This window comes from Tachysurus fulvidraco, chromosome 6 (genome assembly GCF_022655615.1).
Source record: "Tachysurus fulvidraco isolate hzauxx_2018 chromosome 6, HZAU_PFXX_2.0, whole genome shotgun sequence".
Classification (NCBI taxonomy): Eukaryota; Metazoa; Chordata; class Actinopteri; order Siluriformes; family Bagridae; genus Tachysurus; species Tachysurus fulvidraco.
The window spans coordinates 10,883,220-10,905,843 of record NC_062523.1 but is presented as its reverse complement, the minus strand read 5'-3'; the positions used below and the strand labels follow the sequence as shown (position 1 = coordinate 10,905,843).

Sequence of the window (22,624 nt, the reverse complement as noted above, 5' to 3'; positions counted from 1 at the left end):
TTGTGCTTAATGTCATTGAGGGACAGCTTGGAGATATGATCCTGTCTCGCAGCAGATGGGATCGTGATGGCTCGCTTATACAAGCCATGGAAAATGACATTCATTTCTCCTGGAAATGTGAACTAGTCCTTTAAGAATTAAAGGCCTGCATTAATTTATTTAACAAAGACGTTATTGCTATAGTCTCTGTGTCAGGTATCCACACAGACTGCATCAGCGAAGATGCAATTACACATCGAGGGTTTTATTACCGATACTTTTTCACGTATATGCACAGACCAGCCGGTTCAATATATGTTTTTGGCTACTTGGCTCCTCATCTGTCCTGTACAAGCACACACTGTCTGTTTATTTTAAATGTTCTCTATTCTCATTTTAAATGCTACGATGTTCTCTCTCTATTTATTTGTTTTTTTTATTTTTCATTGAAATCCAAAACACTGGGCTGATTTAGGGACGATTCGTTACGGTCCGTGCACCCAGAATCCTGTTAAGGGAATCAGCCACCTTTATTTTATCAGTTGGAGAAGATGCTCAGTAAGCCAGCGTTGTTAGTGAGGGCTGCTTCCAGTCATGGTTGCTGGTGCATCTAGATACAGAAGCATCATTTTTGAGTGGAAATCTTCGAAAATCCCCAAATCCCTAGCTGCGTCTCATGAAGAGGACGTTTCTCATTGAGGACGGAGAAACCTTGCAGCATGGTGGCTTTAAGAGTGCATGGAGAGCTTAGGAGTGCAGCGGGGAATCACAGATCTGGGAAAAGTGTTAAAGTGAAAGGAAGATTCTAGGGTATGGTACTTACTGTCTCTTTGCCTTCCCTTCATCTGATCAGCACCATGAGCTCTTCTGCCACTCGTCTTCAAATAGAAACACTCCTCCTCCTTCAATGTTTTTCAGCACACAGATCAGAGAGGGTCATTATCACAGGCTGATTTCCTGAAGGAGATGTTGCTGTCAAAGTGCTGAGGTCCAGTGTGACACAGCAGAAACTTAGGCCATCCTTTCCTTCAACTTCATCACCGTAGTTAATCTGACAGTTTGCATTAAGGGGGGAAAAAGTAGATTCTTTGAGTTGTCAGAGTTAAATATACTATGACTTTTACATAGGTTTATGCTCTCATTATTTATTTTACAAAATAGCACGTATTAACAGAACGTCAGTCATATTTGCCCACAAACGGCACCAAAAGTTCATTTTCTGGTGTTTGGTTATTAACAAGGCTGTGCAGACGACAAGCATGAGCTGTTGCACTTCAACACAAATCACTTGGCATTAACAATTATTCACATCAACATGAATTGATTTCTTATGACATCCAGGTAAATATGAACTAGAGAAACTTTATGCAAGTTAGACTCAAATTCCTAATAGTCTCCTATTTACTACACTTTTTATATCAGGTGTACTTAACAGGGTTTGCAAAAGCTGCTGAACCCCCATAAGGGCTTTTCACACTGAGCTTAATCCCTGGTTAAGTCTTCCAAACACTGGGATTGAGTCTTCTAAACCCCAGGTGTTGAGTCTTCTAAACCCCAGGTGTTGAGTCTTCTAAACCCCAGGTGTTGAGTCTTCTAAACCCAAGGGGTTGAGTCTTCTAAACCCAAGGGGTTGAGCCTTCTAAACTCAGGGGATGAGCCTTCTAAACTCTGGGGTCGAGTCTTCTAAACTCTGGGGTCGAGACTTCTAAACTCTGGGGTCGAGTCTTCTAATTGAGTGTTAAGGGCCTTGGTCAGAGCCCCAGCAGAGGCAGCTTGGTGGACCTAGGTTGTGAGTTCGAACCCTTAATCCACCAGACTGCCTCTAATGGGCCCCTAAGCAAGGCCAATAACCATCGATTGCTCAGTTGTTGAAAATGAGATCAAATGTAAGTCTGGATAAGGGCGTCTGACAGATGCTGTATTTTAATCCCAGGTAGAGCAAGCTTTCACACGTCATTTAGAAGCGGGGTTTGCACGGCTGCAGTGTTGCAGTACCAAATGTATATAATAAAAGCAGCAGACAGTTCACCAATCAGAAACTGAAGAATACATGCCTCATATCACCTGCTTTGTTCAGTCACAGAAACACTGCCTGCTCTGTAAAAAGCCTCCTTCTTTCATTCTTTACTATTGTCTTTTTTTTTTGCCTTTGTCCATTGCATCACAGGAGGCTTAAAACAGCCAAGAAGGATTAACAAGGACGCAATTCATTTTTCTCATCGATGCAATAGCATCGGACAAGCTGTCATTTAAAGCGGCCATGTGCTGTGTTTGTCCAGTCCTGGCTGCTCATGCTGCTAATATGTAAATGAGAACATTACCCAGGGTTTAGTAATCTACAGTGGGAAACTCAGGATTCCATTACACCACCGTTCTAATGACCCAGGGGTTAGTATTTCAAGTGTGAAAAGCTCTATAGTGCTAGAGTTTGTTCAGTAGCTCGCTATTTGAGTTTGAGATCCAGCCATGATAGAGAGGGACTCAGTTAAAGGCCGGTCGGAATTACTTAAAAAACATAGAACACTTGTAATTTAGAACATAGTGTTGGGGGCGTTTAGGAAATTTTTATTTAGATTATATTTTATAAGTAAAATACTTATAATATACTGACTGTTAGACTAAAATACATAAACCAGTCAGTCTGGCTCTAACAACAATATAGTCACCGTGAGCCCGTGTGGTTTAATGTGAACATTAACTGAAGCTCTTGACCTTTATTTAAAATTCATTAGGTGGTTATAGATATAAAAAAAAAAAAAGATTGTATGTGAAGTATCCAGCCTAACAAAATTAATTTACATTAACAGCATCTGTCAGACGCCCTTATCCAGACTTACATTTGATCTCATTTTCAACAACTGAGCAATCGATGGTTATTGGCCTTGCTTAGGGGCCCATTAGAGGCAGTCTGGTGGATTAAGGGTTCGAACTCACAACCTAGGTCCACCAAGCTGCCTCTGCTGGGGCTCTGACCAAGGCCCTTAACACTCAATTTTGCTCAGTTGTAGAAAATGTGATGATAATGTAAGGCCATTTGTCTGATGCAAATTTTCTGAACAAGTTCCTTACAACAGCTTTCATGTAGCCATGTTCTTTATAGCCACTTGTAATATCTGAAATTAGTCCCAGTTGGTCATCATATCCCTGATAGCCTGTAGATTCATCATGGCCTGAACAGATGGTGATTAGTAGAGGAGTTAGTCCTCTTATACTTTGGTCTTTATTTCCAAGCCAACTTCTAGGAATACGGACATTTTCACCAATGTTTGGTCTTTCCTGCCATTCTGAACGTCCTCAGCTGCTACCTGTAACAGCAGAGCTACAAGCCTGAACAGAGAGAATGGACACAGTCCTGCTGTGAACTGCTGAAACGTTTAACACGAGCCGACTGAAACCCTGCGTTTGTTGAAATACTTCATGTCACTGCAACAAAAACAAACGAACTACATATTTTTATAGCCTCTCGTCTAATGTTAATTTCTTTCAGTAGGAGCAGGTACTTTATCTGAGAGTAGATAAATCATTCCACAGAGGTGTCCTACATTACACACAATAATACTTGCAGCAGGGTTATTTTGCTCAGGTTGTGGAACAGTAATAAGGCTGTACTATTTATACGTCAGAAAGTTTGCTATTAGGGAACACTATCATCGATCGGTCCTTTCATAGAAAAGAGTGAGGGAGCGAAAGAGAGGGAATGAAAGAGAGGGAGCGAAAAAGAGATGGAGGGAGAGAGAGAGAGGGAACAATAGAGAAAGAGGGAGGGAGCGAAAGAGGGAGGGAGCAAAAGAGGAGGAGAGAGCGAAAGAGAGAGGAAGGGAACGAAAGAGACAGAGAGAGAAGGCACAAAAGAGATAGAAAAAGAGGGCTCAAGAGAGAAAGAGAGATGGAGTGGGGGGGGGGGCAAAAAGTGGGGAGAGAGAGAGAGAGGGAGTGAACGAGAGAGAAAATGAGAGAGTGTGTGTGTTCAGGGGAGAGAAAGAGAGAGTGAGCGAGAGACAGAAAGAGAGGGGAGGGGAGCGAAAGAAAGAGGGAGATAGAGAGAGCGGAAGAGAGAGAGGGCACAAAAGAGAAAGAGAGAGAGAGTGTGCTATTGAGAAAGACAGACACTTTTATTCCCCTTGCCTAAGATCGAGTCATTTTCCACCACATATGTTCTCTGAATCCTCCAAGAGCCAGAGATAAAGGAGTCCAAGGCCTTTAAACAGTCATGTAAAAGCTTTGGAGACGTGAACACACAGAACACACAGTACCTTCCTCTTCTTTATAGCTGTGACTGTTGACCTTAAAGGAAACTTCAGCAAGTCTAAAAAAAATGTTTAGTTTGATTTGATTTTCCTTAGAAGTTAGATTTCACTTTCCTTCTTTATCATTTGTTAAAAAAAGAAATAAATAGGTCAAGTAGTATATGTTAAGAGATTATGTTTAGAGATGGAAGCCTAGGATGTCATCAGTTCATTATTTTAGATTGTGTTGAATGTGATAAATATTTCTCAGGAATGTCTTCACCCTGTACAGGGCCATTGCATTTCTACATACCACATTGTGTATCATATATAGTGTTGCATTTATCATATGTTATAGAAACCTGTTTAATACATTAATAACACATAAAACAATTAATTATATAATTAGGTTATATAAAACCTACTGGCCCACATACTGTGTGTGTCTGTGTGCGTGTCTCTCTGTGTGTGCGTGTGTCTCTGTGTGCGTGTGTCTCTGTGTGTCTTTGTGTCTGTGTGTGTGTCTGTGTGCATGTGTGTGTCTGTGTGTGTATGTGTGTGTCTGTGTGGTTGCCTGTGTGTGTCTGTCTGACTCTGCCTGGGTGTTTGTGTGTTTGACTGTGTGTTTGTCTGTGTAGGGCGTGTGGTAGCCTAGTGGTTAAGGTGTTGGGCTACTAATCAGAAGGTTGTGAGTTCGATCCCAGGCTGTCACTGTTGGGCTCCTGAGAAAGGCCCTTAATGCTCAGTTGTATAAAAAAAAATGAGATAATGTAAGTTGCTCTGGATAAGAGGCATCTGCCAAATGCTGGGAATGTAATGAAGTGTGTGTGTGTGTGTGTGTGTGTGTGTGTGTGTGTGTGTGTGTGTGTGTGTGTGTGTGTGTGTGTGTGTGTGTGTGTGTATCTTAAATAACTGAAGGACTCTGTAATATTTCAGTAGTGAAATGAGGTTTATTGGATTAACATATTGTGTATATACATTATATACTGTTAACATGTTAAATTACATTTACTATAATCACTTACAAAAAAAATAAATAAAAATATCCCAATATTCCACATAATGAGAGAAAAGAGCATATTGTGCTGTAACTGATCACAGTATTGATTTTAGATCATCATATAGTGCAGCAGTAATTCCTATCCAGATAAACACAAAGGGCAGGTACTGAAATGAATATCTGTTCAATTAAAAAATACCCACCATGAAAACTTGTTCAGTATGTAATATAAACCCCCCCACCCATTCTCACACTCACACACAAACAAGACAACCAAAGAAGAATGAACAAAAAAAAAAGAGAGATTTATTTATAAAATATATTTTTTTTTTCTTTTATAAATATAATTTCATAATGAGAAAAATAAACACTTGTTTAAATGCTTGTGAATAGTTTTGGCAGCCTCACTGAGCATTTTGTTCACATAATTTTTTTCAGATTGACATAATCTTTGCATGTAAGTAGAGCCAATGGAAGGAAATAGAATAAAGCCACTATTGAACTGGCTTGCGTGTGGTCTTCAGAGAACCTAGAGATTCTTGAGAGCACAAGCCTGCCTGTCTCTTCCCATAATGCCAAGTGAGGCTGAAGCCCTGGAGGTTTGGGTCAGTGCTGAGACAGAGCACTTTGTCTGGCACTGCTCATCTAAGCCCTGGCCTCTGCAGGCTAGTCAATACCTCCAATTATGTAGATGTGTGTTATTTAGGCATAGAGTTCAGGCCAGATTAAAACCCAGTGCACATCCAGTGCAGCTTTTGGACCCCAGCCTTCGAAAATCAAGCGTGTGGTTTTGTATGGTATTTTTTCTCATTTGCTGTATTTCTATTTTTGGTCAATTTGTACAAAATCGTCGGAAACCCAGAGGCCTTCCAATTGCAGTGCCTTTCATGTCAAAGCCTTGTGTGCTGGGGAAAAAGGACTGTAGCTGGCGACTGTAAAAACAATTGTGTCATCAGTGTGCAGAGACTGAAACACTGAAGCTGTGCCTGTTTTTCTGAGGTCTACCAGAGTAGAGGGGCTACGCAAGGTTCCCTTATCAAAGCGATTTAAGGCAGATGTTTTCAATGACCATTATCACATTCTGTGGTGTCCATACACACTCGCACACACATGCTGGCGGTTTAGCGGACACAGATAGCCAGATAAAACACTGTGCTAGAGTTTCCTGTGCCCAAATCCACTTGAGTGTTCTGAGCAGGAATTCGACAGCATGATCAGGATAATAGAGTTCCTGAGTCGAATTTGGTTTTTCAGGCACGCTGAAGTGTTTTGAGAACACAGTGCGGTCTGATGAGTTTAGTCAGAGGTTGAAAAAGGGATGCAACAAAGGAATGTTGGACCTTTATGCTTTTCAGGGCCTGCTGGGTGACGAGATGTCGGATTTTATTTGTCCATTAGGTAGTTGGAGATAGTCATGCTCTGCCAAACAAGGTAGGATCGCTTTAAGAAGCCCCTCTTCATTGGCGCGCTCATTTAAAGCCCTAATTGCATCAGGGCTTCTAAATTCTCCTATTCAAGCATGTTTCCAAGCTAGGGGACAGACTACATATGGGGTCCCCTGATTTACCAATAGAGAATCTTTTAAGAGTCAAGACAATCCACAGACAAATAAATAGAGTACATATTATTTATGTAAATAAAAAAACAGCCTTGTGGTTCTTATTGAGCACTGACATGAACCAAGTTTCCTAGTATAGCTTTTACTATGTTTTAAACTTACTGAAAGGTCTGTATTGTGTACCAGTCTCTAAAGGTTTTCAGAAAGACAGAGCTCATCACATTGCTGGCCATAAAGTCACTAAACATTGTAGTGTTCATCTCGAGAATCTGACAGACCACGACATTTAAGTTACGATGTGCCGTCTCGTGAAGGTCACGTTTGAAACCTTCTACTCTTTTATGCTGGTAATTATAGTGTTCCATTTTCTCTTGTAATGGAGATGTGGCTTTAACATTTGTAAATAAGAAGAAGTGAATAAATCATGTATCGTATTGGAAACCAGTAGGACTAAATACAAAGGACTCGACTCATATCGATTTCATCTACTCCAAACTTGCCAAACTACGTCTTCCTGGAGCTTGCTTTGTGCACAGGGGCATTGTCATGGAACAGAATTGGGCCTCTTAATTCCAGGGAAAGGAAATTATAATACTAAAACATACAACAAATCTTAATACAGATATGTGTTTCAAACATTGTGGCAACAATTTGGGGAACAGCTACATATGGCTGTCAAACAAACTTTTGACCATCTTCTCTAGTGTATTTATGCATTTATTATTGGTCTTAATCCTCCACTATCACCGGTATCACAGCATAGCTATATTTCGTCTTTTTTTTTGTTTCGTATGAAATGTAAAACAGCTCCTTCCACATATAGTTTTTCCCTAAAGTTAATCCTATTCCAGCAGGTCATTTGAAATCATTTATATTTGACCGCATGCTGCATACATCAGTTTTTTTGACAGTTTGATAAGAATCATGTCAGTAGCTCACACTCTGCTGAAGGTTCTCTATTTTCCAGTGAGATATTTGATAAGCACAAAACTCCGGGGACTCCAGAGTAGAGCAACCGAAAATGTTTGCTTTATTCACAGATCATCACAAGTCCTGATGATATGGCCAAATGGCCAGGAGCCAAGGGAGCAAAATTATCCATGCTGTCTGTTTGGGTGGGTGAAGTGGTGTACTTTTTTCTCCTGTCAGTAACCTTGACACTCGCCTTGAGTATCTCCGAGTAACTCAAACGGAAAACCCATCCTCATCTTGGTGAAACCATCTTGGTTCCCATACTGTATATAACTGTGTACAATATAGTCAACAAATTGCAGTTGTGTAGCCATGAAATTTATTCCAGTTTGAACGTGAAGTCTCTTTTGCTGAAGTTATTAACAGACGAAGACTTGAGTGCAAAACTGTTTGTGGCAATTGCAGTCCTAAAGCTATGATAGCAATTGTAGTCCTAAACTGTCAGAGCAAATCTGTTTCCATCGATTGCACTTCAAAGCTGCCATCATCCTCATCATCTTTAAGTGGTTCTATCCTGAGCAGTCATGTATCTTTAGGCTGACCATGTGGACATCTTCAGCAGTTTTCAAGGGCAAGCAGCGCATCAGCATGGATCAGGATACAGCAGAAGTGGTGTTTAGCTAGATTTGTAGTGTTTTGGAGGAAGCAGGTGTTATACCTCACCCTGCTTTCTTGGGGGTATGATTGGAGAAAACTGGCTTTTTGGTGGGTGGGATTTGTTAGGTGAACAGATTTGGGAGAGAATGTGGGATAAATCTAGAACAACTTGGCTCTACTGTGCAAAACAGGCTCTAAAGGCTCTGCAAAGCACATCTCATCCCGGAAACTGTTAAAGTTAAACAGGTCCACCATAGACGCCATTGCTGCTGTCCTTCATTTCCCTCTCTCACCTTGGAAAGAAGGACACTTACACCAGGACCCTCTTTATTGATTACAGTTCCACCTTCAACATGGTCATCCCTCACAAACTGCTTGTACTTGGACTACACCCCACACTCTGTGACTGGCTCCTAGACTTCCTGACTGGCAGACCACAGTCTGTTAGGATTGGAAATAGGACATCAGACACAATCATTACAAACATTGGCACCCCACAAGGTTGCATTCTCAGCCCCATCCTCTACACACTGTTCACACATGACTGTGTTGCCACACACGAGAACAACACCATTCTGAAGTTCGCTGATGACACCATAGTGATAGGATGTATCACAGACGGGGATGAAGCGGTCTACAGGAAAGAGGTGGTCAGTCTTGTGACATGGTGTGAAGACAACAATCTTACCCTCAACACAGACAAGACAAAGGAAATGATGGAGGACCTGCGGAAAAAGAAGGGAACTCACCAGCCACTGTTTATCCGAGATCTTGAAATGGAGAGGGCGAGCAGCGTTAAATACCTGGGAGTCCACATCAGGGAGGACCTCACCTGGACAATGAACACCACCCAGCTGGTTAAGAAAGCACAACAGTGGCAGTACTTCCTGAGGAGGCTGAGGAATTTTGGCATGTCAACCAAGATCCTCCACAACTTCTATAGCTGTGTTGTTCAGAGCTCCTTGACCAGCTGCATCACTGCGTGGTATGGCAGCACTACTGCGAACGACCGCAAGCATCTGCAGAGAGTGGTGAGGACTGCTGAGAAGATCATCAGGACTCCACTGCCCTCTCTGCAGACCATTTACCATCGCAGAGTCTAAACAAGAGCTGCATCCATCCTTAAAGACCCCACCCACCCCAAACACGGACTGTTTACACTCCTACCCTCAGGACGGAGGTACAGGAGTGTAAAGTGCAGGACAACCAGACGAAAGAACTCCTCCTTCCCCTCAGCTATTAGACTCTTAAACAGCCACCCACCTCAGTGAATAGTCAGTCCAACTTTTACCCTCATTTGAACGTTGTAATTTATATTGCTGCTGTTACCACCACCATTATATACCACTAATATTATTCATGTAGCCCCATCTTAATTTTGCACATCTGTTGTTGTCATTGCTGCCACTGTTATACTATTTGCACTTCCTTGCAATATTATATTAATAATTGCACTCCATCTCAATTTTGCACATCTATTAATGTTCTTGCAGCTTTAAATACCTTGGTTATTCCTGCCATTGTTATAGTATATTTGCATGCACTTGCAAATATTATATTGCATTTATATAGTGTACAGTTTGTGTATGTATGTACAGTCCTGGCATTCTTTGTGGATGGCAAAGAAAGAATTTCATTGCTCATGGAAGCCTGCTTTCCTCACTGGGTATATGTCAATAAACGCTTTGAATCTTTCAAGTAGTTGTCCAAATACTATAGCTGATTTATATACTAGGACATATAGTGTGTATATAGTATTTATACAGCCCTGATGAGACCTTCATGGAGGATTCAGCACATTCATCCCACACAGGCTTGTTATGTACTGTTCTCTTCACCGAGTATCAGCAAGATGAAGACAATTCCATCCCCATCACCTTTTTTAACCTTTCTACAACCGACTGCTCACTCACACACACTGCTGTCAGACAAGCACTTTTTTGCCTGCCTGGCACAATCCTACGACATCGTCACAGCTCAAAACTTACTAATGTAAAGCATGTGCTTATTTGAAACTGGATTCTTTTCCCACCTTTTCTATATACTGTGCCCGGTGAGCTCATTTTATCCCGGCGTTCAGCAATCCGATTACGTGTTAGAGGCGGCATAATTACAGCTCTGGCTGATTAATACGGCTGATGAAATAACAGCATGTACGAATTCTGCTCGCAGCTGAAACACGTAGGCCCCGGTCTAAATGTAAGAGGTCACGCCTGGAAACAGCTTGCACATGTTATTCACTTTACTCACTGCTACTCCATTTGAGGATGTAATTTCTCTGCTAATTTTGTTTGACATTTTATACTGGTGTCGCTCATACAATGCTGTTGCAAACGACCTTTTTCGTTGCACACGGCAACAATGCAGCCGAAACCGCGGTGACATTTGGATTAAATTTTCCGAAGTAAAGGTTCTAACCATGTTAATTGTGTTTAAAAAAAAAAAGAATGGAAAGTAAAAAAAAAAAAATTAATTGACACCTGTCAAAAGTTTACACTAGTTTTGATTTTGCTATTAATTATTTTTATTTCCTTTTATGAGTAATGTATTGCCAATAATACAGTTATGTGACACGTGACTTGTTTCTGAATGTACTGAATATTCAGATCTGGTTAAATTCACTTATTTGGAGTTTTTATGCATTGGGTGTAAACTCACTTTATTTATATATATATAAATCAGCCCATTGTAATTAATATGAGAATAAGAAAATGTTTTCCATCCTGGCCATCCAGTGGAAGCAAGAACAGTTACGCTCTTTTGAGCTTCCAGCCACAAATAACTGCTATATTCATCCTGATGATAGGACACTCTGCTTTTGGACTTGTTTCATATGATGAATATGAAAAAAGGATGTATTCATACAGTCAGTTCAAATAAATAGGAGATGGCCTTATAATCCTTCCCAGATTGATGGTTGCTTCTCTGCGGTCCTCGCTGATGTCTTTTTTTCTTTTTTTGGCATGATGTATAGACACCGCAAACTGCTGTCTGCTTGTATAGCCGTACATTCTCGATGATTAATTAATCTTGTGTATGTCATGATTAACAGCCTGCTGCTAAATATACACTCGATGCATAGACGTTGGTGAAATCTTCACAATTGTTATTTGGTTGTTGTTACCTGATGTTTGGGTCCTGATGCATAAATAGTCTGAATCAAGGGAGGATGCATTTTTTCCCCATAACTGAAAAACAAAACAAAAAAAAAGCCACGTGGATAAAAGGTCAGAGGATTGTGATTTAGATGTAGGACTTATTTCTTCACCACCAAATTTATGAAAGGGACTGATTTTTGTCCTGATGTCTCCTGAAGTTATTTGTTTGTTTATAGAAGTTGGAGAAATCCACACAATTGTCCTGTTATTATGGGTCTCGATGCATAAATAGTCTGAATTAAGGGAGGGTGCACTTTCTTTTTCCATGACTGTAAAATAAATAAATAAATAAAGAAGGTATGATTTAAAAGATAAGAAGTTAAAATATATATTATTATATATATATATATATAATTACATAGGAGACAGTGTTTTTAAACAACACTCAAGTGGAAAAAGAGCTAAAAAGACCTGGTCCCAAAAACGAGTCCAATAATAAGCAGGTGGAGCTTTCATGGAAGCACAAGTCATCATCCCCAGGTAGGTGAACCATGCAAGATTTCTCAATGTGTTCTCTAAGTAATGATCAGAAATTTACAAGAAAAACCAAGTGTCACTCAAAAAGGAGTTGCAGGAACAACCGAAAGCAGTGGATACAACAGTAACCCAGAGATCATTAAACAATGAACTCCAGGCGTCTTAAGCAAAACTCCACTCTCTGTGGTGGCTAGATTTGAAGTAGATATATAGAGTTGTTTGAATGCTTTCTTTTCTCCACTGTGCATTGTGTTAAAAATATTTTTAATCCAGATTCATTTGAAAATGGCGTTTTAATTTAAAAACAAGCCCCCCCAACAAACAAACAAATAAAGGACCTTATCCCTTAGATGCTCACTTGTATAAAACAAGATTAAAACGTATGTCACTCTGGATAAGAGCGTCTGCCAAATGGCGTAAATGTAAATGAGTTGCCTGTAGTGTGTCTATGGGCTAGAAACGGCTGATCTCCTGGAGTTTTACACTCTAAACTGTCTTTATACAGAATGGTATGAAAAACATCCAGTTCTGCGGGTGGAAACAGCATGTGGATGAGAGAGTACCGAGGAGAAAGACCAGAGCAGATCGAGCTGCCAGGACAGCGATGGAAACCCAAATAAGCACTCTTTACAAATATACAACATGCCAAACAAGGAGGCTTATGGGCTACATCGGCAGAAGACCGCGTTGTGTTCCAGTCTCTCATCAGCAAGAGAAAAAAAAAAGACACTCTATCACGTCAAAGGCGTTTCCACCCACAGATCTGCTGCTCACTGGATTGTTTGTTTTCTCACACAATTCTGTGGAAACTATAGATTATTGTGTGTGAAAATCCCAGGAGATCAGCAGCTTGTGAAATGCCCAGATCAACTCATCAGCATATTATATTCAAAGTCACTGTGATCACATTAACCCAAGCTTTTGGACTGTATCTGTATGATTGTATGCATTGCGCTGCTCCCACGTGATTGGCTGATTGGATACTATTGGATTTCTATTAAAGTGGCCGGCATTTGTAGAACTAGAGTTTTGACTTCTCTATACAACACTCACTACCTCAGACAGATGTTTGTATATATATTTTTTTATACATATTGCAATAACTGATAAACTGCACACATCTGCACTGTATTCTTAAGTCATACTGCTCTGTGATGTATCTGTATATATAATATTTTTTACATTTTCTATGTATTTTTGTCTTTGCTTGTTTGTCTATTTTCAATTCACCTAATTTTTTGTTTTCTATTTTTGTATTCTACCTTTATAACACATATAGTCATAGTGCATTTCTCTACATCATGTACCGTTTATAGATCCGAATTTGACGCAAAATAGAAATATATTCATCGATATGCGACTAAAATTTAGAGTAAGACAAGAATATAGTTTGATCATTTGTAATGCTCTTTAAAACAAACTCAAGGATGCTTTTATTTCGTAGCGGTTTTGCTGCATGTTTAACTGTAACATTAATATTATCACGGAGGTTGATAGAAATGTCAATATCTGCCAATGGTGTTGATAAAGGCTTCGGCTTATGGATTGCTGTCTGTAGTTTAAACTGGTAGTGTTTGACTTCACACAGAGGAGGAACAGCATCTGTCAGTCCCATCTGTCACTCACTTTCCTTTTGAACGCGTTTGACACTAAGGGAAAATTTACAAGTATTTTCGACACAGGAGTACTTTTATAAAGGTCATCATCTGTTTTTTTTTTTTTTTTCCTTTCACAGGGAATCTGTTGTTGCTGTGTACTTCAGGCTCTTATCTTCCGGCTCACGTCTTCAGGCTGCATTTTTTCCAAGGTAGGATTGGCTACAGATGGCTGGTGGAAATAACGTTTCTTGTTTAGACTAGATATGGAACAAGCTAACCGGAAACACGCTGCTTCCCACCACTATACAAAGCAAACAGTTGAACGTTTCCATTGATGCGCATCCTGTAAAATGCTACAGCCAGTATGAAGCTCCTGTATAAAAATAAATAAAAGGTCTCACAGGAATCAGAGATGTTAACATGTGTATTAGAAAGAAAAGTTGGTTAAAATGATATTGCCACATCTATACTTATAAGTAGAATGTTTCTACAGAGGTTCTTAATAGTTGTTAATATGGCTTTACTGATACCTCTTTTTTTTAATCTCCAAGTTTGAAATATGTCAGTTAACTTGAAAATATTCAGGAATTTTCTGATATTCAGCTTCAGTCTGTTTCTAAAATAGTGGTTTATTTCTGACTATTAGTTACTTTACTCAAGCCCCCGGTGGGCCAGCGGCAGGATCCCGGCTCTTATCCCCGGTTCGATTCCCAGGCAGGGAGCTAACCCGGCCAGTGAAGAGTTAACTCTGTCCGGCATAAAACCTGTGCCAAATCTAATATATATAATAACCCCAAATAGGAAGCAGCCAAAAAATGTAGTCCAGTTTGTCCACAAGGAACTTCCTCGACTACCTACAGCACTCAGCTCTTTCACACCAGTCCCATTGCCTTGTGGGATAGCACCGACTACATTGTTTCCATACTGCAGAATCTCAGCAGAAGCAGTAGTTCATATGAGTTTTAGCAATACTGAGACTCTGTACCAGCTTCTGTGTTTAAATTGGTGCACTGCGTTTCACTTGCTCTGTGTTTTCAGGTCTCTTTTATCCTTGCAGCATGCTGTTAATACAGTAGATATCGGTTTGGGTTTAACTGTAGATGTTTACACCTCTCGCCCAGGACCACTGCTTGCCAGATGTTACTTAGCTGCATAGCAGTGAACCTGATGTTACTGTGTTGCACTGGTAGCATCCAATTTTAATTTCAATCCCTGGTCACATCCCATATTTGCCCTGCAGTCTGTATCCTGACCCTTGCCTTCTCATGCGAGCTGCGGTGAGGATCAGATGTGGTAGTGTCGCTGTAGGCCTCGCGGTGCTTATCATCCATATTTTCCATCCGAGCCCGAGGCAATAATTTCCATCGGTACAGCTGCCTGCCCACGTCACTCACATCGATCTGTGGTGCAAAACAGGACAACACTGTGCAGCGCTATGAACACAGGCTTGCTCTGTGATCCCGCTTCTCAGTACACACCCACTGGAGTCATCTCCTTCACATTCTACCTCTCCGCTGCATGACAAATGTCTGAAATTGCAGTACATTGTTCAGTGTCCCTCTCCGTCATTGCACATTCAGGTCTGAGGAATTACATCACTTCAGCTGTGAGACTTTATATTCTATTGTTTAACACCACAACCACAAATCCTGAGACTAGTAACCTACTATTGGAGATCAGTGACCTGGTATTGATTCTCTGCTGGGTAATTAATTAGAATAGCCCCACAAATGATTATTTGTTGCATCGTGTTATGGTCTGGTTACATTTGATTGATCTTCAAACTTCAAGGATTTTACAAAAAGGGTTAGGGTTAATGTTTTGTTTTTTTTTTATTTCAGATATAGAGGCACTTTGATTTGATTTCTCTCCTGGCCCATTATAGCAAAACAGAGCAGAGTGCTGACAGTGCAGCTCTCTATTTCTAGAGGAAAAGGTCACAGAGCAGGTCTGTGGTGCGCTGCTGTGCTGCAGTTCTGCTTTTCCTGACCGTGAACACGGGGTGTAGGTTTGTAATGTCCTCTAACAATGACATAAATGGTAACCAGTCTAGAGGGGTTGTTTCATTAAGGAGTCAATCCCCTGGGACAACCGCAGCTGCAATGTTCACAACTCATGCTATAATAAAAATGAACATAATTCAACTTTAATTAAAAATAAGAAAAACAGCGTTATTGTAGCATCCCATCGATGGTCCCCACAAAGCAGATGTTACCATGCTCATCCTTAAGTGATACATTTTCTCTTTGTCTTCATCTTCTCTTATACCACTATTTTTATTAATTGAAGATCAACATGTACGTTTTTTCCTCTTGTAGATTAATGAACATTGTGTCTCTATTCATTCTTTCACTTACATAAATTACACATTACCTCAGCAACCTTTATTTCATTTGACCCTGAAGACCAAAAAAAAGCTTCTACTAATGATTATACAACTTTCTTTTTTAATTAGCATGTTTTTTTACTCTGAGTTTTTTTTTAGTTTCAGGTTAGATGGATTGTCAGTGTAGACACTCCAGAAGACACTGATGAAAAAGTTGTAAATAAAAACCTGTCCCTGTGAATGAGTCCTTTTTCCTATCAGAACAAGCGCATTAATATAAACCTGTTTATACGATTTGCCTTGACGCCACTTTCATGGCTCCTCTAAAAGAAAATGAATACCTCCTTGTCAGTCTGATTTGAGAACTTAATCGCGGTGCGGTATACGTTTAGATAGCTGAAGATGACGATTGTAGTTAAAAAAAAATACTGCATCAAATGGATTCCAAATGATGACTGGATCTTTCCATATGATTGAGATTCACTTTGAATGAGTTTAATTAATTTCACATGCATTAGATTCATTTCACGTGACTCAGAGTCATTTCACGTGACTCAGTCATATCGTGTGGCTCAGATTCATTTCACATTATTGTGTTTGTCGTGTTGGTGTGAATCTGATGGTGTAAAAACTGCTCTCATTTGTACCATCATAGACGCTGATGTCAGCTTGTAGCGTAAATGAATAGTTATCTCAGAGCCAACGCAGTGTTTAGATTCATGAATTTTTGGCCCGTGTTCTGGATCAGGATGTGACAAGGATTTAGGTTTCTGTGGCTCTTTCACTCTTTACTGTTACCTAAAAACTCTTTTGTTTATTAAGCAGCTTAAAGATCCTGGCCATGTTGGCATGGTTTCTGTCTTTCAGTCATCATTCTGTCTGGATGTATTTATATAAAATTCCCTTTTTTTCCGAAGGTTATGTATAAAGTCATCACTGTTTTCGTAGATAATTCAATTGTAGAAAAAAAAGTCCAAGTGCTGCAAGTTTGTCCACCTGCTCATCCGCTCACCATGAGTGGAAAAAAGTGCGAGATGCAGCCAGGAACCCGCCTATTGCCCAGAATGCATTGCTCAGCATGAACGCCGGGGCAATCTGTTTCTCAGGGACCTCTGCCAACCTAATTCACATCACAGCCAGACTTTCAAATCTCAATACACGATGCTTTTCCTGCTACTGTTTACAGCTCTGCGTTAACTGGGATCACATGCCGCATTCGAGTGCCAGATTTTTACCTCCTCATTATCTATGAAACTCGGCTGTATTTGAAATGTTATACGGGGAATCATCAGGGCTGAGTAATTAGCATGGAAAAAAAAGGCAGTTTGCAATTTGGCCTTCACTTGCAAAAGTTTGCAGTTACACAACCCTTTTTTTTTCTTATAGTGTGAGTTTTTATGCTTAGAAAACTACAGTTCTAATGAGCAGATCTTTTCCACTGCCTGACCATTTTAAAAATATTTAAGACATAACACATCTGATCATGTTTAAATGCTCAGACTAATTATATAGTCCATGAAGCTGAATAATAAGCCTGGAATTTAAGCGAACAGGACGGAACAAATTGTAGCTGTGTGTGTGTGCGTGTCAGAGCACTCATGTATGTCGGAGACATTTCTTGCTTCCTCACAGCTGTGTGTGAGTATGTGTGTGTTTATATGAGAGAAAGTCCATGTCTACCATCCTGTGTGTGTGTCAGACATTTCTGAGATCCCTCATGCTCCCTCACTGCCATATGCTTGTTTCGGTGCGTTTGTGTGTTTACGCACGTGTGTGTTGGTGTATATATTCGAGTCAGTGTCTGTGAGAGAATGCTTCTCCATAGCTGTGTGTGTTGGTTAGAGTTGTGCGTATGCTAGCTTTTGCGTATGCTGGAATGTGAGCAAGTGCGTGTCAGTGTGTATGTGGGAGTTTATACCAGTGTCTTTGTACACTAGAATTTCTCTGCTCCTTTATAGCTGTGTGTGTGTCTGTTTTGGTGTATGTGTGTGTCTGTCTGTGTGTGTGTGAGTGATGTGCCACATGTGCGTATGGTTGTACTGTGAATGTTTTCATGATGTTTTTATAGCAGTATAGATGTTCTTTGAAGCCTGTGATTTTTTTTCACATGGTTAGTATGCTAGCACTTAATTATCCTTTCATCTGAGCAAAAAACACTGCTCTTCATTTGCTTTTCTCAGTTTAAAAAGACTTTACAGGTTCGGCTAAACGGCACATTTGGTCCACATGGTGCCTCCGTCGTCTCAGATGTGGAGCGTCCCGGTCGCTGCACGGTTTAACAAGCTAGCCGAATAGAGCGAGGAATGGAGGAGATGCTAAATTGTACAGTGGCTCGACAGTCTGTAGGACTTCAGCAGCTGGGGAAAATTGGCCTTTGACTTTTCTTTGCTTCTGTAAACAGTCGCCGCATCAACAGCACTCCGATTTTCTTCATCGTGTAATTAGAATGACGGATTAACTCTCACATACACAGCTGTACACCGGCCCTTCCTCACGCTGCTTCAGTGCAAATATGGAAATATTAAAAGGCAGCGTTCACGTAGCCGAGCCGACGCGCCGTCTTCTACTGGGAAGACATCCACGTTCGCTTTTCCAGAAAAGGAAGCTTGTTTCTAAGTGGTATTAAACATCAGTGTGCTGCGTGACGAGAACTCCAGGCCAAAATATGATCTGATGGTAAAGCCTTTCACCGGCTTTAATAAATCATTATCACTAGCTATGTTTATGTAGAGACGAGTAAACTGTTTATAGAGCAACTGCAGCGGTGGCGGATAATTTACTGTAGCATTTATGATTTTTACAGGAGACTTGAAAAGTTTTCTGCTTTCTGAGATAAAGCACTCCAAAGGCAAATAATTAGCCGGCTCACTGAAGGGGAAAGGGCACGATGCACCGATGACGAACACATTTACACTTATTTCCACTTTCTATGCAGGATATATCTAGGTGAACTTTGACCTGTAGGCTCACAGATAGCAGACCAATGAGCCAAGGACGGGTATTTTCCGCTTGTGTGTCGATAAATGTAGAAAAGAACACAATGTCACTGTTTATTGTTTCCTTTCAGTGTTTATCACCCGTCATAACTGGCTTTTTTTTTTATCTCTGATCCCTTATTACCAGTATTAACGGCAAAATGGACTTCTCTGACATTTTCAATCAGTGTATATGAATAAAAGAATTATTAATGTTAATATGGCTGGAAGTCTGGTAAAATATCAGTCATTTGATTCTAATGCATTCTATTTTTATTTATTTTTGTTTGTCTGTCTGTCTGTCTGTCTGCTTGCTTGCTTATTTATTTATTTATTTATTTATTTTTATTTTTATTGTATTTTATTTTTTCCCCCTACATATTGAGATGTTCCGAAAACCTTACTCAGAATTTTACTGATTGAATAAAAACGTCTTGCTTAAAACGCTCGCTGCAGTAAAGAATCATCAGCAGACATTGAAACACAACATTCGAAGAAGCCATATTGTGTCCCAAATGTCAGTTACTCAATATTAATCTCTTGTTTATGGAAAAGCAATATGACATTCACAATAATGCGGTACAGCTGCGATTCAGCCACAGGAACAAGCTTACAGGGACGAGTAATATAACTAACATTAATATAAAAAATAGATTATGGTAATATTCAGTTAGACTCACAATTGCGAGCGCATTATTGCTTTCCACCAACACACTGGTGTTCAATTCTGCCGGTAAAATGGAAATCGTCTAGCAGACATTTCGAATCAGCGTGAACAAAGGAATTATTTTATCACCACAAGTCTGATCTGAAATGAGTCAGGAGTCTGTTGGCTTTCAGTGGGTGTGTTTGTTTTGCTCTCTGTTAGGATAATCTTACACAGAATTTTACTGACAGGGGACAAAGGCTACATTTTAGATTTTGGGACTTCTTTTTTTTTTTTTTAGGTAAAAACAAATATTTGTGAAAAACTAAACTTCTTGAAGCCCAGAGTGTCTACTTTTATATCAGCTTCGTATTAACACTACTGTGGAGTGTGACTCAAATATTTAATGCTGAACACAGACACAAACAAACAGGAGCTAGCTCCATATTTTGGCTTCTGGTAAATACTCCATAATGAGCTGTGAGCGGTTAAGTGGTCCGTGATAGACGGTGTGAGGAGAAATGCAGGACTGAAAGAGGAGACATGCAGGCTGCTGTGGGCCCTCCAGAGCATTGTGCAGAGGATACGTTGCTGCTCGGTGCGCTGCAGCAGGCGGCACTGGAGCCTGGCATGACTCCTGCACACAGGATAGAACAGATGGGGATTAAGCGAGGAGCATTTGGAGGCTTTTCAGGCTCAGCCGAAGCGCACAGCCAGTACTCCTTTCCTTTTGTTTTCTATCCAGACTGATTACTAGGCTTTGATTTGGATCATCTTAAGAGGTAGAGAAGGTGAAAATATCCATGTTGCGCATATCGAGCCTTTCACTTCTTAGTATTTCAGACATCTGCACGCTAGACTTTATTCATTGTTTGTGTTAGCATAGCTGCCTAACAGCTTTGGTGTTTGTGGTTCAGTCCTTAGGGCAGACAAACTCCTGTGGGATGTGTGTGTTGTCTGAGGGGGATTAATGCCAGTCTAACCCTAACCCTTACACTTTGCATATATATATATATATATATATATATATATATATATATATAGGAGGAAATGCATACACCACCGAGCAGCAACATATCCTCTGCACAATGCTCTATATATATATATAGATGTTCATTAGCGTTTTTTTTTTTTTGTATTTTAAAGGTTTTCCCCCAGAGAATATTTATTTAAATTTTATTTGAATATTTGTGTGAAAACAATTTGTGCTAGAAGAAAGACCAATAGTTTATCCTGTTGCTTTAGCGAACAATTGTTAAAAGCTTGCAAGTGTGCTCGCGAGCATGTGTATGTAAGGGTGTGCGAGTGTGTGTGCGAGCATGTGTGCCAGTAAGAGAGAGACACAACTCTAGCAGCACACTGCAATAACCAAAACTAAACACACAATACTAACAGCACACTGCAGTCCATTTCCTGAGGCAGCCTCATTTCTGTTGCACTGCAAAACTCCTGAGTGGAATCCGGCTTCATGATCGTATCAGTGAGTGATATTCACTTCATCAGGAGATGGTTAGTATGGAGCCAGCAGACTCCAAGCCCCATAAAGCCCCTTGTCCTCCTGTGAGACAGAGCCTCCAGAGTGGCATGAAAGTGTTTGACACCATAGTGCAGAGTCTCAGCAGGATGTCCGAGTGTTCCTGCTTCTCTCAGCCCTGGTTAGCATTTCTCCTGGGACCAGCCTGTTCTATTTCTATGCTAGGTTCCTAACTGGGCTCCTTGTCTCTGTCTTGTCTCATGTTTTTCTCCCTCATTATTTTGCTCGATGCGATACGTGTCAAACCCAAAACAAGTTTTAGACTAGTGCACAGAGCTGGAGACAAATCGGATTCATATAATTGGGCTTTTTATGTAACGCCTCCACAAAAAAAATTCCCATTTAAACAGTGGAGATGTGCGCTTCGCGAAGGCCGAGCATGTCAAATCGTTTTAATTAGAGAAGATTTTCCTCCCTCTGGTCATCAGGCTCAGTCCCACACGGGCCTAACGGAGCGACAGAAGCAAATTACACGTATTGTTTCTGTGATTATTCCAAACAGTATCTCAGGTTTTTAAATACCTTCGTTTTAATCCCCGCTCTTTCACAGGGATAAAAACCGGATCATGAAAACCCATGATGAAGCTCAATGACGTGTAATTAGTGTTTCAGGTTCCCCAGCTGACACATCATGCTAAATACATCAGTGTTTTCTCCATCTGGATGATGGAGTACACATGTTTGTGTGTTAATGGCAAAAGCATGTTTGAACAGGCAGTGTGAATGGGTTAATGAGAGGGAGAGTGAGACAGGGATCAGGGAGTAGAGACGGGGATGAGAGGACATAGCAAGGGGGAAGAGAGGTGAGTGACTGAGAAAGAGGAGCGGGAGGTGAGGGATTGTGCAAGAGGAGAGAGAGAGGTGAGGGATTGTGCTAGAGGAGAGAGAGAGGTGAGGGATTGTGCAAGAGGAGAGAGAGAGAGAGGTGAGGGATTGTGCTAGAGGAGAGAGAGTGGTGAGGGATTGTGCTAGAGGAGAGAGAGTGGTGAGGGATTGTGCTAGAGGAGAGAGAGTGGTGAGGGATTGTGCTAGAGGAGAGAGAGTGGTGAGGGATTGTGCTAGAGGAGAGAGAGAGGTGAGGGATTGCGCTAGAGGAGAGAGAGTGGTGAGGGATTGAGCGAGAGAGAGAGGTGAGGGATTGTGCTAGGGGAGAGAGAGTGGTGAGGGATTGTGCTAGAGGAGAGAGAGTGGTGAGGGATTGTGCTAGGGGAGAGAGAGAGGTGAGGGATTGTGCTAGAGGAGAGAGAGAGGTGAGGGATTGTGCTAGAGGAGAGAGAGGTGAGGGATTGTGCTAGAGGAGAGAGAGGTGAGGGATTGTGCTAGGGGAGAGAGAGTGGTGAGGGATTGTGCTAGAGGAGAGAGAGTGGTGAGGGATTGAGCGAGAGAGAGAGGTGAGGGATTGTGCTAGGGGAGAGAGAGAGGTGAGGGATTGCGCTAGAGGAGAGAGAGTGGTGAGGGATTGTGCTAGGGGAGAGAGAGGTGAGGGATTGCGCTAGAGGAGAGAGAGTGGTGAGGGATTGTGCTAGAGGAGAGAGAGAGGTGAGGGATTGACCGAGAGGAGAGAGAGAGGTGAGGGAT

At 40.9% G+C, this 22,624-nt stretch overlaps 1 protein-coding gene across 6 annotated transcripts in view; it reads left to right on the top strand.

Annotated features, from left to right (window-relative positions):
- adarb1b (adenosine deaminase RNA specific B1b) overlaps window positions 1-22,624 on the top strand; it is a 154,872-nt gene that overhangs the window by 51,810 nt on the left and 80,438 nt on the right. For 4 of the 6 annotated variants that reach the window (XM_027164197.2, XM_027164201.2, XM_047814844.1 and 1 more), the window contains one exon: window positions 13,703-13,774. The exons of the other annotated variants lie outside the window; for them this stretch is intronic. The gene's annotated coding sequence lies outside the window, so the exon portion shown is untranslated. The remainder of the gene's footprint in view (window positions 1-13,702; window positions 13,775-22,624) is intronic. 6 annotated transcript variants of the gene reach the window in all.